The sequence below is a fragment of the Cetorhinus maximus genome, chromosome 23 (assembly GCF_964194155.1).
Source record: "Cetorhinus maximus chromosome 23, sCetMax3.hap1.1, whole genome shotgun sequence".
In the NCBI taxonomy this organism is placed as follows: domain Eukaryota; kingdom Metazoa; phylum Chordata; class Chondrichthyes; order Lamniformes; family Cetorhinidae; genus Cetorhinus; species Cetorhinus maximus.
In genome coordinates, this window is record NC_135901.1 from 6,135,659 (window position 1) to 6,162,966 (window position 27,308).

At 47.3% G+C, this 27,308-nt stretch overlaps 1 protein-coding gene and 1 pseudogene across 1 annotated transcript in view; one reads left to right on the top strand and one right to left on the bottom strand.

Annotated features, from left to right (window-relative positions):
• LOC144698213 (uncharacterized) overlaps positions 1 to 27,308 on the top strand; it is a 352,133-nt gene that overhangs the window by 125,174 nt on the left and 199,651 nt on the right. The gene's annotated exons all lie outside the window — the stretch shown is intronic.
• LOC144697742 (D(2) dopamine receptor-like) lies at positions 4,223 to 27,062 on the bottom strand (annotated as a pseudogene).

Genomic DNA, 27,308 nt, shown 5'->3' on the forward strand with positions numbered 1-27,308 from the left:
GGGAGCGCTGCACTGACGGAGGGTCAGTACTGAGGGAGTGCTGCACAGTGAGAGGATGAGTATTGAGGGAATGCTGCACTGTTGGAGGGTCAGTATTGAGGGAGCGCAGTACTGTCGGAGGGTCAGTACTGAGCGAGTGCAGCACTGTCAGAGGGTAAGTACAGAGGGAGTGCTGCACTGTTGGAGGGTCAGTACTGAGGGAGCGCTGCCCTGTCGGAGCGTCAGTACTGAGGGAGTGCTGCCCTGTCGGAGGGTCAGTATTGAGGGAGCGCTGCACTGACGGAGGGTCAGTACTGAGGGAGTGCTGCACAGTGAGAGGATGAGTACTGAGGGAATGCTGCACTGTTGCAGGGTCAGTATTGAGGGAGCGCAGTACTGTCGGAGGGTCAGTACTGAGCGAGTGCAGCACTGTCAGAGGGTAAGTACAGAGGGAGTGCTGCACTGTTGGAGGGTCAGTACTGAGGGAGCGCTGCCCTGTCGGAGCGTCAGTACTGAGGGAGCGCTGCCCTGTCGGAGCGTCAGTACTGAGGGAGTGCTGCCCTGTCGGAGGGTCAGTACTGAGGGAGTGCTGCCCTGTCGGAGGGTCAGTACTGAGGGAGTGCTGCCCTGTCGGAGGGTCAGTACTGAGGGAGTGCTGCCCTGTCGGAGGGTCAGTACTGAGGGAGTGCTGCCCTGTCGGAGGGTCAGTACTGAGGGAGTGCTGCCCTGTCGGAGGGTCAGTACTGAGGGAGTGCTGCCCTGTCGGAGGGTCAGTACTGAGGGAGTGCTGCCCTGTCGGAGGGTCAGTACTGAGGGAGTGCTGCCCTGTCGGAGGGTCAGTACTGAGGGAGTGCTGCCCTGTCGGAGGGTCAGTACTGAGGGAGTGCTGCCCTGTCGGAGGGTCAGTACTGAGGGAGTGCTGCCCTGTCGGAGGGTCAGTACTGAGGGAGCGATGCCCTGTCGGAGGGTCAGTACTGAGGGAGCGCAGCACTGACGGAGGGTCAGTATTGAGGGAGTGCTGCACTGTCAGAGGATGAGTCCTGAGGGAATGCTGCACTGTCGGAGGGATGACATTCGGATGACACATTAAACTGAGGCCCTGTCTTCTCCAGTTGGCATTTAGCAGCTAATTCTCTTCAACTGAATTGCTTGTTACCTTTGATGTGCTCCATGCAACACACCTTCCTGTGGAACTAAGAAATTATTGGGATGATCAATGATTACTGGCCATCTTCTAGTTGTCTCTATCAATGTATGACATTTCATACCCCCATCCTCTAGACATGCTTACACAGGGCTAGGAATTGGTATGGTTAAAATTTAAAACTTTTTTTTAAAACTTAAAGATAGTTTGTCCTGTTGTAAAATTGTTTTTTCATTCTTTCATTTATTGCCCATTCCTAATTGCCCCTTGAGAAGGTGGTGGTGAGCTGCCTTCTTGAACAGCTGCAGTCCCTGTGTTGTAGGTACACCCACAGTGCTGTTAGGGAGGGAGTTCCAGCGATAGTGAAGGAATGGCGATATACTTCCAAGTCAGGATAGTATGTGACGTGGAGGAGAACTTCCAGGTGGTGGTGTTCCCATTTATCTGCTGCCCTTGTCCTTCATGGCGATGCAGGTTGCAGGTTTTGGACGTACTGTCAAAGGATCCTTGGTGAGTTGCTGCAGTGTATCTTGTAGATGGGGCACACTGCTGCCATTGTGCGTCGGTGGTGGAGGGAGTGAATGTTTGTGGATGTGGTGCCAATTAAGCGGGCTGCTTTGTACTGGATTGTGTCGAGCTTCTTGTGTGTTGTGGGAGCTACACTCATATAGGCAAGTGAAGAGTATTCCATCACACTCCTGACTTGTGCCTTGTAGATGGTGGACAGGCTTTGGGAAGTCAGGAGGTGAGTTACTCACCTCAGAATTCCCAGTCTGTAGCTCTTGTAGCGGTAGTATTTTATATGGCTCGTCCAGTTCAGTTTCTGGCCATGGTATCCTCCCAGGGTGTTGACAGTGGGGGTTTCAGTGATGGTAATGTCATTGAACATCAAGGGGAGATGTTTAGATTCTCTCTTGTTGGCAATTGTCATTGCCGGGCACTTAATGATTCACGAATGTTACTTAAGGAAATGGTTCAAATTGTTCATCCCCCAAGATGCTCCTGAGTTTAGTGTGTCACTGTACAATTTAGCTGAGTGCACTGCTAAGGTTATACTGAATGGCGAAGTTTAATCAGTCAGACAATAGATTATTAGGCAAGAAGGGGTCATCATGGAGCAGAAGGGCCTGCTCCGCCATTCAATAAGATCGTAGCTGATCTTCTACCTCACTCCACTTCCTCGCCTGACATATCCCCATATCCCTTAATATCCAAAAACATATCAATCTCAGTCTTGAATGTACTCAACGTCTGAGCATCCACAATTTTTTAAGGCAGGGAATTCCAAAGGTTCACAATGCTCTGAGCGAAGAAGTTTCTCCTCATCTCAGTCCAAAATTACCAACCCTTTATCCTGAGGCTGCGCCGGCCCGCCCACCCACCACCCTACCACCCACCCACCCACCACCCACCACCCACACCCCCCCCCCCCGACACCCCCCCCCCCACCCCCCCACCCCCCACCCCCCCGACCCCGCCCCCGCCCCCGCCCCCGTTCTGCCTCTCCAGCCAAGGTGGAAATCCGGACTTGGAAATATATCGCCGTTCCTTCACTGTCGCTGGGTCAAAATCCTGGAACTCCCTCCCTAACAGCACCGTGGGTGTACCTACACCACATGGACTGCAGCGGTTCAAGAAGGCAGCTCAACACCACCTTCTCAAGGGGCGATTAGGGATGGACAATAAATGCTGGCCCAGCCAACGAAGCCCACATCCTGTGAACGGTTTTTTTTAAAACAGTGATCGCTTATTGCCTCAAATTCTAACTTGATGGTGGACAGATTGGCATATGGCATTTTTTTCAGGCACCATCTCGTTTCTGGGACAGCTTTGCTGAATCATCTAGCACAGTGTGCCTGACTAGAGATCTATAAAGATTTCAGCTTTCCATCACAATCTGTAAAGTGAGACAAGGACAGAGGTCACATCTCTAACCAAACGGGAATCAGGATAATTGCGTATATTTCTCAGTATATTCACTGCTTCGAGGCATTATGTCTGTCAAAGAGTGGATTAAGGAGAAGAAAAGGCTTGTGTTGCCATTAAATTAGAGCACAGAAGATGGCCATTTGGCCCATTGTGACTGTGCTGGCTCTCTGAAAGAACAGTCATGCAAGTTCTGGTACAATCACATTGCTTTTATATTCTGTGCCTCCATTTCTAAACTCAAGGAACCCATATGCTTTTATTAGCACCTTATCAACTCTGTTGCGTTGAACAGTAGCCTTGTGGTCATGTTACTGGACTAATAATCAGGAGACGTGAGCTCAAATCCCACCGTGGCCGGAAGGAATTTAAATTAGGTTCATTAAATAAATTTGGAATTAAAAGTGAGTAACAGTGATCATGATTCTTGTTGTAAAAACCCATCTGGTTCACTAATGCCCTTTAGGGAAGGAAATCTGCCATCCTTACCCGGTCTGGCCTGCATGTGATTCCAGAACCACAGCAATGTGGTTGACTCCTAGCTGCCCTCGGCAATGGCCCAGCAAGCCACTCAGTGGTATTCAAGAAGGCAAATCTGCATCGTCTTCTCAAGGGGAAATGAGGGAAGGGCAATAAATGCCAGCCATGAATGAACGGAAAATAAGGGACCTGCCACCTTTAGGTTTGGCCTAATGCCTCTCTGCTCATCTCCACATGACCCATACGTTACATTTCGTGGTGGCACAATGATCAAGGGTTGCATTAAATTCAGAGGATATTAGCTTGGGTGCCAGGAAGTGGGAACTTCAGTAAGGAACGCAACAACTAAACTCAGAGTAGGTGGCGATGGAAGGTGTTTAGGTGTAGAGAGACTGTATGTAAACTACATAAAATTGTGGTGTGAGCACTCATCCTTTTATTGTCGTGTTCAGAAGGTGCCAATGTGTGGTACACTCATGTTCCTCCATCTTTGGCAGGAAGGGATCATTCTGGCTTCCTGTTATGGTGTGGTGAAGACAGCAGAGACAAGGTGTTTATAGTCTGGGATCCTTAAAAGCCTGTGTCTCTCGTGTGGAGACATCAGTTGCAAGTTTCATGGTCTGGTCCGCTTGGCTCTCAGTTGCCAGCGACTGTGCTTCAGTCCCTGTTCCAGGGTCAGTCCCTGTTCCAGAGTCAGCAATGCAAGGTCTTCATGAAGGCTTTGCGGAACACCATGTTGAAGGTCGTGTAGATGATGGGGTTGATGACGTAACCCAGCCAGGCGCAGGCGCTGTAGAGCGCCGGTGGGATGTAGCACCTCTGGCAGTGGACGTTCAGGATGTGAGTGATGAAAAATAGCAGCCAGAAGATGATGAAGACGCCTGCTAATCCGACAGAGAGCGAGAGAGAGGAAAAGAGTCGTCAATGCATGTGTGGGCCATTTGTCATCGCAACGCAGTGACTCGCGAAAGGGTTCCTACCCCACTCAGCTCCTCAACCATATGGCAACAGGGCTCCATTAATTACTTGCAGTTACTACTTCTTTGATAAAATTCACATTACATTCCTGGCACACATCATCAGTATAGAATACAATCCGAGAACATAACAATTCCATACAACTTAGCCTATTAGTCCGGATCATTGTAACACTATAGGACTCAGACTAATCTACTGGGAGTATGATAACACCATACACAGCCAATTAGTCTAGATAATTACATTTCCGTGCAGCTTGGCCTATTGCTCTAGAACGTTGTGGTCTGGTGGAATGCAGCCTATTGTTCTAGATTACAGCAAAACCAATAGAACTTGGACTGATGATCTAAATCATTGTGCTACAATGCAACTTAACCTATGGTTCTAGATCATTGTGCCACAAGGCAACTTTGCCTATTTTCTAGATCATTTCAAGACTATTGAAGTTAGTCCACAGTTATAGAGCTTGTAATTTAGCCTACAGTCCAAGATCCATGGAATCTATCCTGTTCTTCTAAATCAATGAGACACAATGGAACCTCGTCTATTGTTCTAGATAGTTGTAATTACATAGAAATCGGTCTGTTGTTCTAGATCATTGTAAGAACCGGTAGACGTTTGCCTATTCTCGATCATTGTGGCACAACAGCACCTAACCAATTGTTCTAGACCACTGAGACTGTGGATCTTGGGCTATTGTTCTAGATCATTGTGACTCAGTGAAACATAACCTATTGTTCTAGTTTGTTCTCGACTCACCTCAGACAACCGCCAACATTTGTTGCTTTCTTCTCCTTCTGGTGGGACAGTTTTCTTTCCCTGCTGATTTGGCCACTGGCACCCTCCGCACCTCAAAAGCGGTCTGCTTGAAGAACCTTGCTTGGCCATCGCACTCGGGGTCCGCGGATACCTCGATGGAGGAAGGGGCCTTCCATTTACCAGCCATCAGGCAGTATCCGGAAGTGGACCCGAGTTGGAAAGCCTGCGGAGTTCCTGTTGGCCTTGACCTCTCGGGAGGCCCCACAAAGCGGGCTCCCTCAGATTCTTCAGAGTAAGGGATTGCTTCTCGTACCAGTGTCTAGGATGCCAAAAAGAAGAGAAAATGGGTGTTACCAACAGCCAACAGCACAGACCAGAGCACACTCAAATCACAGGAGAGGACAAGGAAGGGAATGACAAAGGGCCCTTGTCTCCAAGTCACCATTTTGTACATGGGGTGTTGGCAGTTAACTTGTTCACAGATCATACTGCACAGGAGAAGGCCATTAAGCCCATCGAGCCTCTGCTGGCTCTTTGAAAGAGCTTTTTAATTAGTCCCACACTTCTGCCCGCTCTTTGCCCAACAGCCCAGCAAATCTTTCCCCTTCAACTAATTACCCAATTCCCCTTTTGAAAGTTCCTGCTGAATCTGCTTCCACCGCCCTTTCAGGCAGCACCTTCCAGATCACAGCAACTCACTGTGTAAAAAGGAAAAAAAAAACTCCTCATCTATCCCCGTCTTTATTTTACTGATTCTCTTCAATCTGTGTCCCTCTGGTTACTGACCCTCCTGATACAGGAAACAGTTTCTCCTTATTTACTCTATCCGAACCCCTCATGATTTCACCCACCTCGATTAAATCTCTCACTGAACCTTCTCTGCTCTCAGGAGAACAATCCCAATCTCTCCATGGAAGTGAAAGGAATTAGGGTTCTGTGCGATGGGAATGGATTGATCTATTGACATTCTGTGCAATAGGAGTGAAGGAGAAGGGGCTTGTTCCAATGGGATTGTGTACAATGGGAGTGAGTGGGAAGAGGTTTGGGTCCATTGAGATTCTGTGCAATGGCAGCGAATGGGAAGAGAGTTGATCAATGACCTTTGGAATGATTGGTGACCTTAGTGACAAGTGGAAATTTCGGCCACTCAAATTGAACTGGAAATTTGTCAATCAGCTCCGAGGATTCTGATGTCTCCAGATGAGGCCTCACCAATTTCTTTTTACTCACACTGGTGCTCCCGTTTGATTGGACCATTAAAGTGCAAAGTTTGACATCTTCCGGGTGTGTGCACTTATACTGAAATTAAATAAAACAAAAAATGGAATTATCGACCCTGGCAACAGTGTAGGCACGAATATGGATACAAATACTTCATATTGGCCATAAAGAAAATCCACTGTTTACAATTGGAATTGAGAGATTGTCCATTAAATAGGGCAAAAATCCTTTCAAAATTACTGACTTAAGTATTACATTTTTAAAAAAAATATTCGTTCATGGGATGTGGGCTTCGCCGGCTGGGCCAGCATTTGTTGCCCATCCCTAATTGCCCCTTGAGAAAGTGGGGGTGAGCTGCCTTCTTGAACTATTGCAGTCCACGTGGTGTAGGTACACCCACATTGCTGTTAGGGAGGGAGCTCCAGGATTTTGACCCAGCGACAGTGAAGGAACAGCCAATGTATTTCCAAGTCAGGATAGGAGTGACTTGGTGAGGAACTTCCAGGTGGTGGTGTTCCCACTTATCTGCTACCCTTGTCCTTCTAGATGGTCATGGTCATGGGTTTGGGAGGTGCTATCTAAGGAGGCTTGGTGAGTTGCTGCAGTGCGTCTTGTAGATGGTACACTCTGCTGCCACTGTGCATCAGTGGTGGAGGGAGTGAATGTTTCAGGTGGAATATGATTATGTGATACGCACAGTAATATTGCACAAGGAAATTTCACCCTGAAAAGCATTTTTTTATATAATAAACCAAGATACTGTTCCTTCCAAACACTCCCAGGACAGGTACAGCACGGTGTTAGGTACAGAGTAAAGCTCCCTCTACACTGTCCCCATCAAACACTCCCAGGACAGGTACAGCACGGAGTTAGATACAGAGTAAAGCTGCTTCTACACTGTCCCCATCAAACACTCTCAGGGCAGGTACAACATGGGGTTAGATACAGAGTAAAGCTCCCTCTACACTGTCCCCATCAAACACTCCCAGGACAGGTACAACATGGGGTTAGATGTACATTTCCCTCTATGCCTGCCAATCTGCAGCCTCCTACAAATGACCAACATCCTATACTTGTGGTGACACCACTTCCTCAGTCATCCTGTATCCTCCCTTAAATGGCAGGTTGAAAGCAACTCTGCATCATGGCAGCGTGTCTGATACAAAATGGATCGAAGCCACTCTAACCCATGTCGAATTGAACCCGTGCAGCCTCTACACAAAGCGAACTTGGGCAGGATTTAATTGCGGCATCTAGAGTTTAAAGCTCAGTCATTTACACCATGCTCACTACGCACATCCCTTCATTTTAATATTTGAGCTTGTTATTTACTCTTTCGACCTTTATGGGCGGTTGGGTTTCATGCTCCATGGCAACGCTGATCCTCTTAGCTGCCACGTGCTTCCTTCTCCGTCTCAGCATGGCATATGTCGGGACACAAACTAACAGCGTCACGATGAAGGGAACGTAGAAGGAGACAATAGAAGAATATAAGATGAAAGAAGGGTTCATGATGGCACAGATGGCCTCGTCCCTTTTATCTGGAAGAGGACAGAGCACATTCCTGGTCTCCATAATTGCAAAAACTGTCATTGAGTCACTGGGGAAGATGTAACTAAAGGTTCACAAAGATGGCACTCGAATTACGAGCTTATTACTACCAGGCAAGACTGAACAGGCTGGGAATCTTTCCTCTAGAAAAGAGAAGGCTGAGGGGTGACCTGATAGAAGCCTTTAAAACTATGAAGGAGTTTTGACAGGATGAACCTAGAGAAGTTGTTTCCACTTTTGGGGTGGGGGAGGGTAAGGCTGATGGGAGACCAGAACTAGACGGCCATCAATATAAGATAGTCACTAGTGTTGTATGTGCCTGCATGCCACTGTAATGTAAAGGTGCACGGCAGAGTAAGGGTTAGAGAGGGACTGGAGAATAGCACCACCCACGGTATGATGTATAAAGTCACATGGTAACAGGCTGAGAGAACAGTCCAGAGAGAACACTTTGGAACCAGCCTGCATGGAGGTAGCAGCGCCATGCATGACAGTAACCTGAGATCTGTAAATAGATAAAGAGTTCATGTTTAAATCTACAAGTCTCAAGGTCACATCGTTGAGACACCACCGCGCACCATAATACAACATGGTTGGCAGTGGTGGGATACCAGCACTATCAGCATAGTGCAACAACTAATAAATCCAATGGGGAATTCAGGAGAAACTTCTTCACCCAGAGAGTGGGGAGAATGTGGAACTCACTCCCACAGGAAGTGGTTGAGGTGAATATTATCGATGTATTTAATGGGGAAGCTGGATAAACACATGAGGGAGAAAGGAATAGAAGGAAATGGTGATGGGGGAGATAAAGAGGGGGTGGGAGTGGGCTCGTGTGGAGTATAAATTCTCCTCCTCCCCCCCTCTTTTTCTTTTCCCGATTCTCTTCAATCTGTGGTCCGCTGGTTACCGGCCCTCCTGCCACTGGACACACTTTCTCCTTATTTACTCTGTCAAAACCTCTCATGATTTTACATGCCTCAATTAAATCTCCCCCTGAACCTTCTCTGCTCTAAGGAGAACAATCCCAGCTGATCCGGTCTCTCCATATAACTGAAGTCCCCAATCCTTGGGATTGCTGTGAGAATTCTCATGCCCCTCCCTTACCATAAAAGGAGACAATAGAGGAATAAAAGATGAAAGAAGGGTTCTTGATGGGCACAGCTTACCAGGATTTTTTTTAGCCCGAAGAGCAGCGGGCATGAGATGGCGAAGGACAGCATTCAGACCATGGTTATCATCAACGACTCTCTGCTTGGGGTTGCAGCGGGTATTGTATAGCATTGGCATGGCAACCGCAGTGTATCTGCAAGGGGTGGACAAGAAACAAGTTAGAGCTGTTGATGAACTGGACGGTCTTTAAAAAGCTCCAAAATAGGTGGTGAGTGAAGCAGGGAAGTAAGTTCAAAAGGCCAAATGGCCGACTCCTGTAGGCATGGCAACCAAGGGAGGTTGAGGATGAGGATCCATTGATCAAATCGGAAAAAGGTACACAGTATTCCCAAGATCTAGCAAACAACCAGACAAATAGGAGCAGGAGGAGGCCATTCGGCCTCTCGAGCCTGCCCCACCCATTCATTAAGATCATGGCTGATGTTCTACTTCAACACCACTTTCCCACCCTCAGTGCCCAAAAATCTATCAATCTGAGTCTTGAGTATACCCAATGATGGAACATCCATTGCTCTCTGGAGTAGACAATTCCAAAGATTCACAACCCTCTGAGTGAAGAAATTTCTCCTCATCTCAGTCCAAAATGGCTGATCTCTTATCCTAAAACTGTGACCCCCACCATTGTTCCAGACTCCCCAGCCAGGGGAGGGGGTGGGGTTAACAGCCTCCCAGAATCGACTCTGTTAAACCCCCGAAGAATTTTGTATATTTCAATTAGATCACCTCTCATTCTTCTAAACTCCAGAGAATATGGGGCCATTCTACTCAATCTCCCCTCATAGGACATCCCTCTCATCCCAGGAATCAGTTTAGTTAGAGTTATGGATAGGGTTATGGAGTTAGGGTTATGAGTAGGGAGTTAAGGATGGGGTTAGTGTTAGGGGTAGTGAGTTAGGGGTGGGGTTTGAGGGGTTAGGGATGAGGTAGGGAGTTGGGGATGGGGTTATGGCTGGAGTTGGGAGTTAGGGATGGGGTTGGAGAGTTAGGGACGGGGTTAGGGAGTTAGGATTAGGGATAGGGAGTTAGGGATGGGGTTAGGGATTTAGGGTTGGGTTTGAAGTTAGGGGTAGGGTTAGGGATCCAGAACTGTGCACAATATTCGGGTGTAGTCTCACCAAAGATCTATATAATTATTTTAAGATTTCTTTACTTTTATATGCCTATCCATTTGCAATAAAAGCGAACATGCCATTTACCTTTCGAGTTCCTTGCTGTACCTACATGCTGACTTTCTGTGATTCGTGTACAAGGGCACCCAGGTCACTCTGCACACCAATATTTCCCAGTTTCCCACCATTTCCAACCAGGATCACAAGCGGGACAGCCGCTCCCATGGGAGGGTCCCATTCTCTATCGAGCTGCAGGGAAGAGGGGGCGAACCTTGTCAATGCACATCTGGAGAACCTGGAGTCATGAAAGGGCCTCTCGCTGGCCGTTGGGTCTCGCTGGCCCCACTCCTCCCAAAACTAGGGAGCCCAGGGAAAGTAATGGAGGAAGGAGGGAGGGTGGTGGGTAAAGGCCTGAGGAGGGAGGTGGGGGCGGGGGGCGGTGAAGAGAGGGAGGAATAGTCTAACTACACTTGTACAGCCCAGAGGGCACTCCACTGACAATGGCACACGTGTGTCATGTACCCCACTGGAGCCCTGATGTGTATGAATTCAGATGGACACATCACAAATTATGAATAAGGAGCACGAGTAGGCCACTCGGCCCCTTGAGCCTGTTCTGCCATTCAATAAGATCTTGGCTGACCTGATTGTAACCTCAACCCCAAATTCCTGCCTACCCCCGATAACCTTTCAACCCCTTGTTAACGAAGAACCTATCGAGATCTGCCTTAGAAATATTCAAAGACTCTGCATCTACATCCTTTTGAGGAAGAGAGTTCCAAAGACTCACGACCCTCTGAGAGAAAATAGTTCTCATCTCTGCCTTAAATGAGCGACCCCTTATTTTTAAACAGTGACCCCACGTTCTAGATTCTCCCACAAGAGGAAACATCCTCTCCACATCCACCCTGTCAAGACCTCTCGGGATCTTAAATGTTTCAATCAAGTCACCTCTTACTCATCTAAATTCCAGTGGATACGAGCCTAACCTGTCCAGCCTTTCCTCATAAGACAACCCACCCATTCCTGGTATTAGCCTGGTAAACATCCTCTGAACTGCTTCTAACGCATTGACACCTTTCCTTAAATAAGGCGACCAATACTGTACACAGTACTCCAGATACGGTCTCACCAGCGCCCCACAGAACTGAAGCATAACCTCCCTACAATCAACCCCCCTTGCAATAAACGATAACATTCTATTAGCCTTCCTAATTACTTGATGTACCTGCTATTAGCCTTTTGTGATTCATGCACTAGGACACCCAGATCCCTCTGCATCTCAGAGCTCTGCAATCTCTCACCATTTAGATAATATGACTCTTTTTTATTCTTCCTGTCACAGCCCCGCTACCCAGTGCCAAAAGGGCTGGAGAAGCAAGTTGCCCGCTACCATTTTAAGTCTGTTGCTGTGCAGTTTCCGCCAGGTGGAGAGAAATTATACCCCTTTTCCCGATCTTCTCAGGACTTCAGAGCACCGAAGGAGGCTATTCTTCATTTATTCTGCATTTCCTACACTGCCAAAATCCGAGAGGTTATAACTCTCAGGAAAGACTGAACAGGCTGGGCCCTTTTCTCCAGAAATGAGGAGGCTGAGGGGTGACCTGATTAAGACAATGAAAGGGGTTTTTCGATAGGGTAGAGAAAGTCTTGCTATTTGTGTGGGGTGAGACCAGAACTACGGGCTATCAATATACGATTGTCACTAAAAGGTGGGATGGTGGCATCGCATTAATGTCTGGACTACTAATCCAGAGGCCTCGGTTAATGATCTGAGGGACATGGGTTCAATTCCCACCACAGTGGTAGGTGGAATTTAAATTCAGTTAATAAATCTGGAATTGAAAGCTAGTCTCAGTAATGGTGACCATCAATTGTCATAAAAACCCTGTTTGTTTCAATGATGTACTTTCGGGAAGGAAAGTGTGATAGAGTTGATTTTCTAGGCAGCTTTGCTTGGTGGAAACGTTGAACTTTATTTACAAGACGGCAGCAGCAGTTACATGTATACATCTAACTCTATAACGAAAGAAGAATTCTCTCCTCGAGGGTCCCCGTGCTTCTAACGCATTGGTTTATACAGTTCATGTGATCTTACAACACAGGCATACTCTTAAAGCTGCAGTCCTACGTTTATCAGAACTATAATTACTGCAGCCCCCCCCCCCCCCCCCCACCCTTAAACGTTTCTTTACCTTTTGTATTTAGGAGGAGATTTATCTCATTACATCACAATATTTACACAGGTCATCAAATTACAAGTTCAGTCTTTAAGATGGTTTCCCGATCCCTGTGGAACATCGCAGCTCCACGACTTCCGATTATTTTGCAGGAACCACATGCTCTGGAACCACATTAACATCAGGTACCTCATTAGGCACAGGCAGTTCAGTGTCTTCCACTCCAACAGAGACACCAGGCATGTCTGTCCTTGGTTGAGCAACTTCAACAGGAACCATAGGTTTAACAATGGTTACAGGTGGAATATCATATTGTTGGGAAATCTCTCTTCCTCAATGATCCACATGCTTATAGGTGGTCCGGCCCTCCATTTCCATGTGGTATGACAATGGTTCGGTCACAGAGCTTACTTTACCAGCTAGCCACTTCAGTCTTCCACCGACATTCCTTACACACACTGTTTCTCCAAGTAAATTGTTGCTCATGACTATACAAATCAGGAGTCGATTTTTGGTTCCCATGACTTTTTTCCACCTTCCCCTCCAAATTGGGATTGTTCTGTAGTAAAATAGGAAACGAGCAAGTTTAGTTTCCGATCATTCACCTGTTAACTTTTTCATTCCTGCCTTTTATTGTCTTTTCAGGATCTTCCTCCTTTTTGTCTTCTGCTTTCTACCACAGAGTTTATTTTTGGCCTTCATCTTGACTTCACTGTCGGCCAGACTTCTCTCAGGTGGTTTCTCAACTTGTCTTAGTTCAGTAATTGAGTTACCCATGACTTCATTATCTACTTGCATCTTGGAAAGCTCTACGACCTTTCCTTTCAAGGTCTCTTTAGCTTCATTCAGCTGATTCTTCAGCTCTTCCGTCTCCTTCATGTATCTGTTGGCTTCCTTCTGGAACCTTGAACATTGCTGCGTCTTCTGTGCCAACTGGTTCTTCAGTTTGTTCAGAGTGACGTTAAATTCTTCCTGCTTCCCTTCATAATTTTCCAGAGGTACAAACTTTGACCTGAGGGATCCTTGTAGTGTGTGAGGGTCTTTCAACAGGGTTTTTCTTTTCTTTGCGAAACTCACTCGCTTCAACTTGAACTCTGTAATTCAGCAGAGTCGCCTTGAGTTTCTTCTGCTGTTCTTCCATGTCGTTGTTTAAGACAGTCTTCATTTCTTCAGGTTGCTGAATAGCTACACATTCCATTTGCATCCAGATGCGGTCCTTGGACTCTCTAGGCTCTTTCTGAAGGACCTTACCTTGTTCCTTTTCCAACTCAGGAACTCTTCCTGCTTCCTTTTGAAATCTCATTGGCCAATCAAGGTTAGTTTCCCTCAACCAATTTCGACGTAGAAGGCTTGGTCCTGTACCTTCTAATACCATCACTGGTAGTTGTGCTGTTTGGTGTCTATAATAAGCAGGTACTCTGGTGATACCTTATACCTGGATTTCGTCGACTGTGTACGTTTTCAACTTGGTAGACGTTTGTTCCAAATTTAATTGTTGAGCACCTTTATTTAAATATTTGAAATTGTGTTCTCCTACTACAGTGGTAGAAGCACCAGTGTCTACTTCCATTATTAAGAGTTTCCCATTCACCTGTAAAGTGACAGTGACTGGCTCTGTCTTCCCAACTCTCATGTTGAATAAGGATTAAATGTCAGAATTGGTTGTTTCTGGCTCTTCCACACTACATACTTCATTGGGCTTTGTTTGTTGCCCGGAAGCCTGTTTTAATGTTGTGTTGCAATGTTTCAATATGTGTCCTTTTTTGTGACAAAAATAACACTCCACCTTTTAAATTGCCAATCGTTAGGAGTGTGATTGTTTCCACGTCGATAAAAATTAGTTTTCGAATTTGCTAATAAACTGGTTCCTCAATTTTCGGTTAGCGGGGGCTGTTTCCCGCTTCACGGCGGAGTCCTGGATTTTCGCGCCACTTTCAGTTGACCGTTCCCGCCCAACTAGGAAAATGGCGCCATTTTGTGCACCTTGAATCGCTTGTGAATCACTTACAGCGCTTTCCATCGCACGTACTATTTCTAATGCTTTCTTAACATCAAGATCCACTTCAGTCAGCAATCTTCGCTGAATAGCATCCTCTTGCACGCCAGAGACCAAAATAATCTCTGAGCATATCATTCAGGCTTTCACCAAAATCGCAATATTCCATGAGTTGTTTTAATTTCGCCACAGAGGTAGCAATGGTCTCTCTTGGGGCTGTATTCAGTGAATTGAACGTGAACCTCTTCATTGTGACTGAGGGTTTGGGTTGAAAATATTCCTTATTGTTACTAATTTACTGAGGGTCTTCAAGTCAGGGGCACTGGGGGCCGTTAAGCTTCGAATTAAACTGTAGGTTTTGCCCCCATAAATACTCAGGAGAATCGCTCTCCTCTTTTCCTCCCCTGTGGTTAAAGGTACAGTCCTATGTTTATCAGAACTATAATTACTACAGAAAACCCTTTTATAAACCCACAGAGATGTGGTTGACTCTAACCCTAACACTGACGGGTCATTCAGTTGAAGGGTGATATTGACCTTGCCAGCGGATGCCCACATTCCTAAAAATAAATCCAATGGTGAATTCAGGAGATACTTCTTTACCCAAAGATTGGGGAGAATGTGGAACTCGCATCCAGGGAATGGTTGAGGTGAATAGCATCAATGAATTTAAGGGGGAAGCAAGATAAACACACGAGGGAGAAAGAAATAGAAGGATATGGTGAACGGGGTGAGGTGAAGAGGGGGTGGGAGGGGGCTCGTGTGGAGGAGAAACACCGGCACAGAGCAGATGGGCCGAATGGCCTGTATCCGCACTGGCGAACGCCACTGAAAGCCCTCCGGTTACCTGTCGATGCTGATGGCACACAGGCTGAGGATGCTGGCTGTGCACAGCATCACGTCCAGTGTCACAAAGATGTCACAGTGAACCCAGCTGAAACGCCACTCACCAACCACCTTTAACCAGAGCAAAGTACAAACAGCATCAGCAACAATTCACAGCCAGGGTAGCATCCCTTCAAGCAAACCCTTCCACAAGATCACAGAACATCTCCAGCCATCCGGACGTCTGTTCACTGACTGGAGCTCTATATCCAGCCTTAAATCCAGATAAAAGATCTGCATTCCTACAGTGCCTTGCCCTTTGGTTCTGACCTGAAACGTTAACTCTTTTCCTCTCCGCAGATGCTGTCAGACCTGCTGACTTTTTCCAGGTATTTTTATTTTTGTTTTGGATTTCCAGCATCCGCAGTTTTTTGCTTTTACATTAATTCTGTTTCTCTCTCCACAGATGCTGGGTGTTTCCAGCATTTTCTGTTCTTATTTCGGATTTCCAGCGCCCTCAGTATTTTGTTCTTCTGCTGCCTTTGGGCACAAGACACCTAAGAGCAGTGCTTCTAAAATACTTTAGACCACTTTTGCAGGCGGTGTGGGAGGGGCGGGGAGGGGGAGGGGGGTGGCTGCAGGGAACAGAGCCCAAGGGCCACCAACCGATCCTACCCCACCCACATTCAATTGTCTTCCCCAAATAAGCTCATCAGAATTAACGGGAAGAATGGCTCCAAGGAATATGTTTATGGAAACTTAAGCTCATCCAAACTCAATTTTAGAATTCTCATCCCTGTTTTCAAATCTTTCCTTGTGCCCCATCCCTATCTCTGTAACCTCCTCCAGTCCCTACAACCCTCTCTATCTCTGTAACGTCCTCTAGTCCCTACAACCAACCCCATCTCTGTAACCCCTCTCAAGTCCCCATAACCCTCCCTATCTCGGTAACCTCCTCCAGTCCCTACAACCCTCCCTATCTCTGTAACCTCCTCCAGTCCCTACAATCATCCCCATCTCTGTAACTCACTCCAGTCCCTACAACCCTCCCTATCTCTGGAACCTCCTCCAGTCCCTATCTCTCTCTTTCTTTATATCTCTCTCTCTCTCTTTCTTTCTATCTCTCTCTGGCTTTAAGACGTTCCTTAAAACCTCACTCTGTGACTGAGCTTTTGGTCCCTCATATCTCCTGATGTGGCTCGAGGTCAAATATTGTTTGATAATCACTCCTGTGAGGCACCTTGGAGACACTTCATTAAATTGAAGGTGCTGTAGAATCATAAGTTGTTGTTGACATTATAAACTTTCTGCTGCTGTTTTGCTGTTGACAGATTTGCACTCACTGACATTTTCACTAAATAATACGTAAATTATTAACTCATGCCAGAGAAAAAGCCTAGACATTTTCATATTCTAAACATGAATATGCCAAGAGAACGTGTTGATTTTAATCATTTGAATATGTGCTCTAACATCATCTTAACAATCTTCTGTTGAGAAACTAACACTTATTCTGCACCTACATTAATCAAACTTGGAGAACATTAGCTTAACACTTGGGTCGTTTTATGCATTTGTCACTGATGTGGTGTCTTTGATGAACGGACCACAGGAGACTCAGGTACAGGTTACGATCGTTTATTCGAGCAATTGCAAGGAGGGCACCATCTCAATACAGCTTGAGACAGTACTCTGCTAAGCTACAAGTGTTCACCATATTTATACATTATTTGTCACATACAAGAACATCCTCCAGATTCCGATCTTGTCAACATATAGGTTTACATTAAACAGACAAGTCTCTGGTACAAAGGTACATGCATCATCTGACCCTACTTTCACCCAGGCAGAGACCTGCCTTCCTATCTAAGCTGGGATCATCTGTCCTTCCCCTATCTGTTGAAGAGCACACTTAATCTATGTTCTTGCCATCCTCTGACTCCAGTCTAACTCCCAGGACCTTGCTGGTGATTGCAAACTTGCTGGTGTACAAAGTTTGAGAGTGTAAAAGGTTCATTTGGTTTAACTGTTTAATTGTTGATTTACTGATTTGCGCTGGCCTGCCTATAGATTCTAATTTAAGTAATTCATTCCCTTATAATGAATTCTCCCTTACCATAAATTTTCATTTACTTTCTTCCCCCTAAAAGTCACTGAGGTCCATAGAGATATTACATCTCCATTGAAAAGAATATAAAAGGCGAAAATAGTAATTCGGGTAATTTCAAGATGAAGAATGTTCCAAGAGATTAAACGCTTGTGGACAATCTAGATAGTATGAAGTATAAATTAGTTTGACAAGCACTGCAGCAAAGAATATTACAGTAATTCTCATTTCCTATAAAACTAATTTTGCTCCAGATTTAATTGTGTGAGAATAGTGCGATTAGATATCCAGCGGAGACATTATACAAAATTAATTATCTAGCAGTTGGATGATAATGAATGAATATTTTATCATCTGAGCACTGAATAGTTTCATTGCACCGGCTGATCTTATGTTTGCTTTTTCTTTATTTGAAGTGGTAATGAAAGCGATTGAGAAATGGGATTCCAAGATTCGCTCTTTGGAGGATCACAACAATCAGAAGCGTGCCCGAAGGCTGCAATACTAACCCCCATCCATGACGATCGTTCAGCTGCCGAGGGTTGGCTGCGACAACGTGGGAATGGTTTTTGCTAAGGCTGATAAGCCTTCGGTGCAAGTGAGCGTCACCAGCAAGGGGCGAGGTGAGGAAGAGCGGCTTTTAATCACACAGCGAGTTGTTGTGATCTGGAAGGCGCTGCCTGAAAGGGCGGTGGAAGCAGATTCAATAGGAACTTTCAAAAGGGGGGAATCGGATAAATACTGGAAGGGGAGAAATTTTCAGGGCGACGGGGAAAAGAGCAGCGGGGGTGCGGGGGGAGAGTGGGGACTAATTGGATTGATCTCTCAAAAAGCTGCAGCAGACTCAATTTTCTTTTTATCTTTTCATGGGATGTGGGCGTCGCTGGCAAGGCCAGCATTTGTTGCCCATCCCTAATTGCCCTTGAACTGAGTGGCTTGCTCGGCCATTTCAGAGGTCAATTAAAAGTCAACCACATCGCTGTGTGCCTGGAGTGACATGTAGGCCAGACAGGGTAAGGACAGCAGTTTTCCTTCCTTTAGGGGCATTAGTGAACCAGTTGGGTTTTTACGACAATTGATGATAGTTTCATGGTCACCATGACTGAGACTGGTTTTCAAATCCTGATTTATTAATTGAATTTAAATTCTACCAGCTGCCTTGTAGGGATTTGAACCCATGTCCCCAGAGTGTTAGACTGGGCCTTCAGATTACTAGTCCAGTGACATTGCTATTACGCCACTGTCTCTCCATTTGATGGGCCAAATGGTTTCCTTCTGTGCTGGACCATTCCATGATGACCCAATCGAATGGTGAAACAGGCTCGATGGACTGAATGGCCTGCTCCTGGCCCTATTGTGTGCAGTTTTGGTCTCTTTTCCTAAGAAAGGGTATACTTGCCAGAGAGGAAGTGCAATGAAGGTTCACTAGGCTGATTCCTGGGGTGGCAGGATTGTCATATGAGGAGAGATTGGGCTGACTAGGCCTGTATTCACTGGAGTTTAGAAGAATGAGAGGGGATCTCATTGAAATGTATAAAATTCTGACAGGGCTGGACAGACTGGATGCAGGGATGACGTTTCCTCTGGCTGGTGGGGTGGTCTAGAACAAGGAGTCATAGTCTCAGGAAATGGGGTAGGCCATTTAGGGCTGAGATGAGGAGAAAATTCTTCACTCAGAGGGTGGTGAACCTGTGGAATTCTCCACCACAGAGGCTGTGGAGGCCAAGTCACTGAGTATATTTAAGAAGGAAATAGATGGATTTCTAGACTCCAAAGGCACCAAGGGGTATGGGGAGAGCACGGGAGTGTGGCGTTGAGATAGAGGATCAGCAATGATCATACTGAATGGTGGAACAGACTCGAAGGGCCGAATGACCTACTCCTGCTCCTATTTTCTATAGCCAGGATTTTATGGTCCCACCGCAGCGTGTCTCTCCCCCCAGCAGACGCGGCGAGCCATTTAAATCTCCATTAGTTCAGCGGGACCGTAATAACCCGCCGGGCAGGAGGGGCCATAAAATCCTGGCCTACGTTTCTATACGGTCAAGTTCAGTCTTGTGTTGTTCACCAATCGCCTGGTATCTAAATGGATGACCAGAAGAGAGACCTTGTTCTGGCTGTGACTGATGCGCAAGTGACTGTCTCCAGGAAGGGAAGTGGGAAAAGGACTTAGAACCTCTTTGGCGGGGGGTGGGGTCGCAGAGGCGTGATGTCGGTAGCTGCGAGGCCCAACGCCCTTCGGGGCCCTCCCGCCTTTCGATAAGCGGGACCGAACTAACGGTTTAACCTCCAGATAGACAACCCAGGGTATCACCAGCGTGGCCACCAGTAGGTCTGCCACAGCCAGGCTGACGATGAGGTAGTTGGTGGTGGTCTACAGTGCCCTCTCCCTGGACACTGCCATGCACATCAACACATTGCCAAACACCACCACGAAGATCAGGAGGCTGAGCAATGCCGCTTAGAAATTGTAGCAATGCCTCCACTGCTCACCAGCCGAGTTGCTCCAGGGCCCCAGCTCCCTCATCTGCGAGTCATTCAGGGCGGCCATGTTTGGAGCAGCCATTGGCAGCAACCTCCGAACTCCAGCCTCCTCAGTAGCCTGCAGAGGAAAGAAGGCAAAGATTTAACCCCAACCAAGTGGGAAAATGGTGCAACAATACCGGCGATCCAGGCACCAAGGGTAAAAAGGAAGCAATTGCGGCAACAACAACTTATATTTATCTAGCGCTTTTAGCATGGCAAAGCGTCCCAAGGTGCTTCATAGGAGCATTATTACATTTGACACCGAGCCACATAAGGAGATATTGCGGCCAATAATTCGGTCAAAGAAGTCAGTTTATAAGGGGTATCTTAAAGGAGGAGAGAGAGAGAGAGAGAGTCAGAGAGGTTTAGCGAAGGAATTCCAGAGCTTAGGGCCCCTGGCAGCTAAAGACACGGCTGCCAATGGTGGAGCAATGGGAATCGGAGGATGCTCAAGAGGGCAGGATTGAGGAACGCAAGGAGGATTAAATCAGATGATCTGGTCATTAGCCGCCTTGAAGTTGGCGGGATCTTGCTGTGTTCAATTTGGCACTCGCCTTTGATACTTCCGTCATTTGTTCAAAAAGGCTTTGGGACATGGGCAGGTCCAAAATGCGAACAATAGTTCTCTAAAATGTTCACATAAACACCCCTTAAACGGTGCCTCTTAATCCAATCTAGTTGGCTTTGACCAACAGTAAAGATTATGGTCAGCGAAGGTGTCATCTCCAGATGTTCAACTGTAACTTAATCTGATTCCATTAAAACTGCCTTATCAAAACATTTATTAAATCAATAAAACCTCTTGTATGTCAAGCATTGTGCACAGACCATTTATAAACACTAATCAGTTCACATGACGGATGTGTGTTCACAATACTTTGAGAAGATAATTATATGAAATCTTTCAGCAGCCATGATATGAACTGCACAATTGTGGTCCCCAAACTATTGTTAACTCATTCATTGTATGTCGACTGGTCTACACACAAAATTAAATTACTCAATAGATAATGATCTGCAGTGGTATGATTATACTCAGGGACAAAAACCCACCGGTCTGCTATGCCCCCTCCCCTCTCTCTCTCTAGATTCTTTCCCTACATAAATCCGCCTCGTCCTCTCTACTTACCTCTTTGAAGACTGCATAATCCTCTCCTCTCTTCCTGCTAAGTGGACCTCCAATCCCAATGTAAACCACATGGGCCAATCTCACCGGATATCAACCAGCCAATCCTGTCCCTCAGGCCAACCCTCGGGTACCCTCCTCTCTCTTCCGAGGTTAAAAGCAGGTGAGAGAGGAAATGCGTGAGGAAGGAACGAAGGAGAATGGAAGGGAAGGAAGGATGGAGGAATGGAAGGAATAAATTGGGGAAATTGGTTGTACGGGAGGAAGGAAGGAAGGGATGGTGGGAGGAAAACATATGAGGGAAGGAAAGAATAAACCACTGGATTCCATCCGACCCTTTCTCCCCTGTATAACCCACTGGATTCCACCCTGACCCTCTCTCCTCTCTAATAACACACTGGATTTCATCCTGACACTCTCTCGTCTGTATAAACAGGGAGAGGGAGAGAAGGACTGGGAGACGAGGGGAACGGGAGAGATGGAGAGAGACTGGGAGAAATGGGAGATTGGGAGAGAAAGAAACAGAGTTGGGATTCAAACCTTCAATTTTCCAAAGGCGGGTGTGGAAGAGAGCGAAGGGAGAGAGCGGGTGGAAGGTGGGGGTGGGGGGAGTGAAGACAGAGGTTGAGGTAGGGAGGAAGAACAGATTAGAGGAAAAGGAGGGAGAGAGAGAGAGCGAGAAAGGGAGATGATGAATGGGGATGGAAGAAAGGGAAAGGGAGAGAGACAGAGCGGGAGACGGGGGTAGTGGGAGAGGGAGAGAAGGAGAGGGGGACCAGGGGAAATGAGAGAGCGGGAGAGACGGAGAGGGAGACCGGGGGAGTGGGAGAGTAGGAGAGAGAGAGACCTTGGGGAATGAGAGAGCAGGAGAGAAGGAGAGAAAGACTTTTTTAAAAATTCATTCATGGGATTTGGGCTTCGCTGGCTGGACCAGCATTTATTGCCCATCCCTAATTGCCCTTGAGAAGATGGTGGTGAGCTGCCTTCTTGAACAGCTGCAGTCCACGTGGTGTAGGTACACCCAAAGTGCTGTTAGGGAGGGGGTTCCAGAATTTTGACCCAGTGACAGTGAAGGAACGGCCGATATATTTCCAAGTCAGGATGGTGAGTGACTTGGTGGGGAACTTCCAAGTGATGGTGTTCCCATCTATCTGCTGCCCTTGTCCTTCTAGATGGTGGTGGTCGTGGGTTTGGAAGATGCTGTCAAAGGAGTCTTGGTGAATTCCTGCTGTGTATCTTGTAGATGGTACACACTGCTGCTACTGTGCGTCAGTAGTGGAGGGAGTGAATGTTTGTGGATGTGGTGCCAATCAAGCGGGGCTGCTTTGTCCTGGATGGTGTCCAGCTCCATGAGTGTTGAGGGAGCTGCACTCATCCAGACAAGCGGGGATTATTCCATCACACTCCTGACTTGTGCCTTGTAGATGGTGGACATGCTTTGGGGAGTCAGGAGGTGGGTTACTCGTCGCAGGATTCCTAGCCTTTGACCTGCTCTTGTAGCCACAGTATTTAAATGGCTCCTCCAGATGTTGGTAAGGAGGACTTAGGGTCGACGGGGCTGAGATTGCTGTTGTTGTTTCCGGTGCCTATGTCAATGCCAGATGGCCCATCCTGTTTCGTTCCTTTTTCGAGACTTTGTAGCGGTTTTGATACAACTGAGTGCCAGCTCGGCCATTTCAGAGGGCATTTAGGAGTCAGCCACATTGCTGTGGGTCTGGGGTCACATGTAGGCCAGACCAGGTAAGGATGACCTCCTTAAAGGGGCATTAGTGAACCAGATGGGTTTTCACAACAATCAACAACGGTTTCATGGTTATCGTAAGACTTTTCATTCCAGGTTTTTACTGAATTCAAATTCCACCATCTGAACCCACCACCGTTCGAACCCAGGCCCCCAGAGCATTACCCTGGGTCTCTGGACTACTAGTCCAGCGACAATACCACTACACCATCGCCTCCCCTAACTGGGAAGTGGGAGAGCGGAAGCGAAGGAGAGAGAGAGACCGGGGAGAATGGGAGAGTGGGAGAGAAGGAGAGAGAAACTGGAGAGAATGGCAGAGCAGGAGAGAAGGAGAGAGAGACCTGGGAGAATGGAAGGGTGGGAGAGAGACTGGGGGGAGTGGGAGAGCGGGAGAGAAGGAGAGAGAGACCCTAGAGAATGGGAGAGTGGTAGAGAGAGACCGGAGAGAACGGGAGAGCGGGAGAGAGAGACTGGAGAGAATGGGAGAGCGGGAGAGGAGAGAGAGACCATGGGGAGTGGGAGAGTGGGATAGAAGGAGAGACCGGGGTGTGGGAGAGTGGGAGGGAAGGAGAGACCGGGGAGAACGGGAAAGCGAGAGAGAGAGACCAGGGAAAATGGGAGAGAGGGAGAGAAGGAGACACCGGGGGTGTGGGAGAGAAGGAGAGAGAGAACAGGGAGAGTGGTAGAGCGGGAAAAAAGGAGAGGGAGACTGGTGGAGTGGGACAGTAGGAGGGAAGGAGAGGGAGACTAGGAGGGAAGGAGACAGAGACTAGGAGGAGTGGGAGAGAAGGAGACAGAGACTGGGGAGAGTGGGAGAGCGGGAGAGAAGGAGACAGAGACTGGGAGGAGAGGGAGAGCAGGCGAGGAGAGGAAGACCAGGGGGAGTGGGAGAGCAGGAAAGAAAGGGAGGGAGACCAGGGGGAGTGGGAGAGCAGGAAGGAAAGGGAGGGAGACCAGGGAGTGGGAGAGTGGGAGAGAAAGAGAGAGATAGAGACTGGGGAGTGGGAGAGCGGAAGAGAAGGAGAGACTGGTGAGAATGGGAGAGCGGGTGGGAAGGAGAGGGAGACCAGGAGGAGTTGGAGAGAAGGAGAGGAAGACCAGGGGAAGTGGGAGAGCGGGAGAGAACGAGAGGGAGAGTGGGGAGAATGGGAGAGTCTGAGGGAAGGAGAGAGAGCCACTGGGGAGAGTGGGAGAGCGGGAGAGGAGGAGAGGGAAAACAGAAGAAGGAGAGGAAGGCGGACATGACAGAGAACCAGAATAAAACAGTGACAAAAACAAGCAAACGTGTTAGTGACTGTGGAGAGTGCACAATCCAGTGTGTGGGCAGAAAGAAATGAATCATAAAATCTTACAACACAGGAAGAGGCCATTCAGCCCATTGTGCCTGTGCCAGCTCTCTGAAAGATCTATCCAATTAGTCCCACTTCCCCCACGTTGCTCTTTCCCCCATAGCCCTGAAAACATTTCCCCTTCAAGTATCTATTCAATTCCCCTTTTGAAAGTTCCTGTTGAATCTGCTTCCACCACCCTTTCAGGCAGCACCTCCCAGATCACAACAACTCGCTGTGTAAAAAAAAGAAATCCCCCTTATCTCCCCCTCTGGTTCTTTTCCCGATTCTCTTCAATCTGTGTCCCTCTGTTCACCGACCCTCCTGCCACTGGAAACAATTTCTCCTTGTTTACTCCAGCGAAAACCCTGATGGTCGTAGGGAAGGTGTCACGATATCAATGCCCAATCATTTACAGCTCAAATAGCTGACTGTGAAGGTGCCAGGCTTTACCAGGTGTGGCAGGAGTGCACCAGCAGCCTTTTCCTGGCTCCGTACTGATTTCCCCGGAGCTGTGCCGAACCCATAAGACCATAAGACCATAAGACATAGGAGCAGAAATTAGGCCATTCGGCCCATCGAGTCTGCTCTGCCATTCAATCATGGCTGATAAGTTTCTCAACCCCAATCTCCCGCCTTTGCCCCGTAACCTTTGATCCCCTTACCAATCAAGAACCTATCTATCTCGGTCTTAAATACACTCAATGACCTGGCCTCCACAGCCTTCTGTGGCAATGAATTCCATAGATTCACCACTCTCTGGCTAAAGAAGTTTCTCCTCATCTCTGTTCTAAAAGGTCTTCCCTTTACTCTGAGGCTGTGCCCTCGGGTCCTAGTCTCTCTTACTAATGGAAACATCTTCCCCACGTCCACTCTATCCAGGCCTTTCAGTATTCTGCAAGTTTCAATTAAATCCCCCCTCATCCTTCTAAACTCCATCGAGTATAGACCCAGAGTCCTCAAACGTTCCTCATATGTTAAGCCTTTCATTCCTTGGATCGTTCTCGTGAACATCCTCTGGAACCTCTCCAGGGCCAGAACATTCTTCCTGAGGTATGGGGCCCGAAATTGCTCACAATATTCTAAATGTGGTCTGACCAGAGCCTTGTAAAGCCTCAGCAGCACATCCCTGCTTTTATATTCTAGTCCTCTCGAAATAAATGCCAACATTGCATTTGACTTCCTAACTACCGATTCAACCTGCAAGTTAACCTTAAGAGAATCCTGGACTAGAACTCCCAAATCCCTTTGCACTCCAGATTGCTGAATTCTCTCCCCATTTAGAAAATAGTCTATGCCTCTATTCTTCCTACCAAAGTGCATGACCTCACATTTCCCCACGTTGTATTCCATCTGCCACTTATTCGCCCATTCTCCTAACCTGTCCAACTCCTTCTGCAGCCTCCCCGCCTCCTCAATACTACGTGTCCCTCCACCTATCTTTGTATCATCTGCAAACTTAGCCAGAATGCCCTCAGTTCCTTCATCTCGATCATTAATGTATAAAGTGAAAAGTTGTGGTCCAAATACTGACCCCTGCAGAACTCCACTAATCACCGGCCGCCATTCTGAGAAAGACTCCCTTATCCCCACTCTCTGCCTCCTGCCAGATAGCCAATCTTCTATCCATGCTAGTACCTTGCCTCTAACACCATGGGCTCTTATCTTACTGAGCAGCTTCCTGTGCGGCACCTGGTCTAAGGCCTTCTGGAAGTCCAAGTAGATAACATCAATTGGCTCTCCTTTGTCTAACCTACTCGTTACCTCCTTAAAGAATTCTAACAGATTTGTCAGGCATGACCTCCCCTTGATGAAACCATGCTGACTTTGCCCTATTTTACCATGCACTTTCTAGTATTCTGAAATCTCATCTTTAATAATGGACTCTAAAATCTTACCAACGACCGAGGTTGTTGAACCCATTGCCTGAGAAACAAACTTCCGGTGCTCCAGAGCTGTCCCCCATTCCCCACGAGTGAGGCAGTGCGGCACCTTCGAGAGGGAGTGGGTTACCACAGGGCGGTACAAATATGTGTTGACAGGACTGATCCCAACCAGTTTGGATATAGAAAGAAAACTTGGCAGAAATGTTGCTCCCATTCACCAAATTTGTGCAGCACTGAAGGAGACCATTGAGCCCATTGAGTCCGTGCCAGCACTTCTGACGAGCGATCGGGTTAGTCTCACTACCACAACCCCCACCCTAACTCTTTCCCTTAAATGCTATTCACCTCGACCACTCCCTATGGGAGCGAGTTCCACATTCTCCCCACTCTCTGGGTAAATTCTCCTGAATTCCCCATTGGATTTATTAATGACTATCTGATATTGATAACTACTAACCACCCCTACCCCCACCGCCCAGTTCTGGTCTCCTCCACATCTTCTCTACGTCTACCCGCTCGAAACCCCTTCATCATTTTGAGGACCTCGATCAGGTCACCCCCTCAGCCTTCTCTTTTCTGGAGAAAAGAGCCCCAGCCTGTTCAGTCTTTCCTGATGGTTATAACCTCTCAGATCTGGAATCGTCCTTGTAAATCTTTTTTTGTTTTGCATCTTCTCCGGTGCCTCTATATCCTTTTTTATAATACGGAGGCCAGAACCGTGCACAGTGCTCCCATTGCTCGATATAGGGTAGAACAAAACTTCTATTTTTCAACGCTCACCCTCTAGAAATGAAACCAATTGCTTATTGCTCTTTTAAATGTCTCTATCAACCTGCATCACCAACTTTTCGCCACGGGCGTTTCATTCCTGTTTGCTCCCCTTGATAATTTGGTGTTGAAAATTTGGTAGCACACTCACTTCTGCTCCGTCCCGAGACTCCTTGCGAGTCTCCTTCCGCTCTTCCTTCCCTGCAGCATCCACATAGCGGAGAGTCTCACTCCGGCAGAGAGAGATGTTCTCGATCATTCAGGGCTGCACTGGTGCTGCCTGTACCGAACTCTCAGCACAGCCTGTCTCTCCCTTACATACACATACACACACACACACACGCACCATCAGAAACCTGCTCTCCTCAACATCATCCCTCTCCCTGACAGCTTGATGTTCTCTCACAATAAGCCAGACACCCAATCGGATTACAACTCAACATGCCAGAAATTAATTCCCCCAACTATGTTCATTCTGACAGTTGCAGTTTGTTTCTGCTGATGT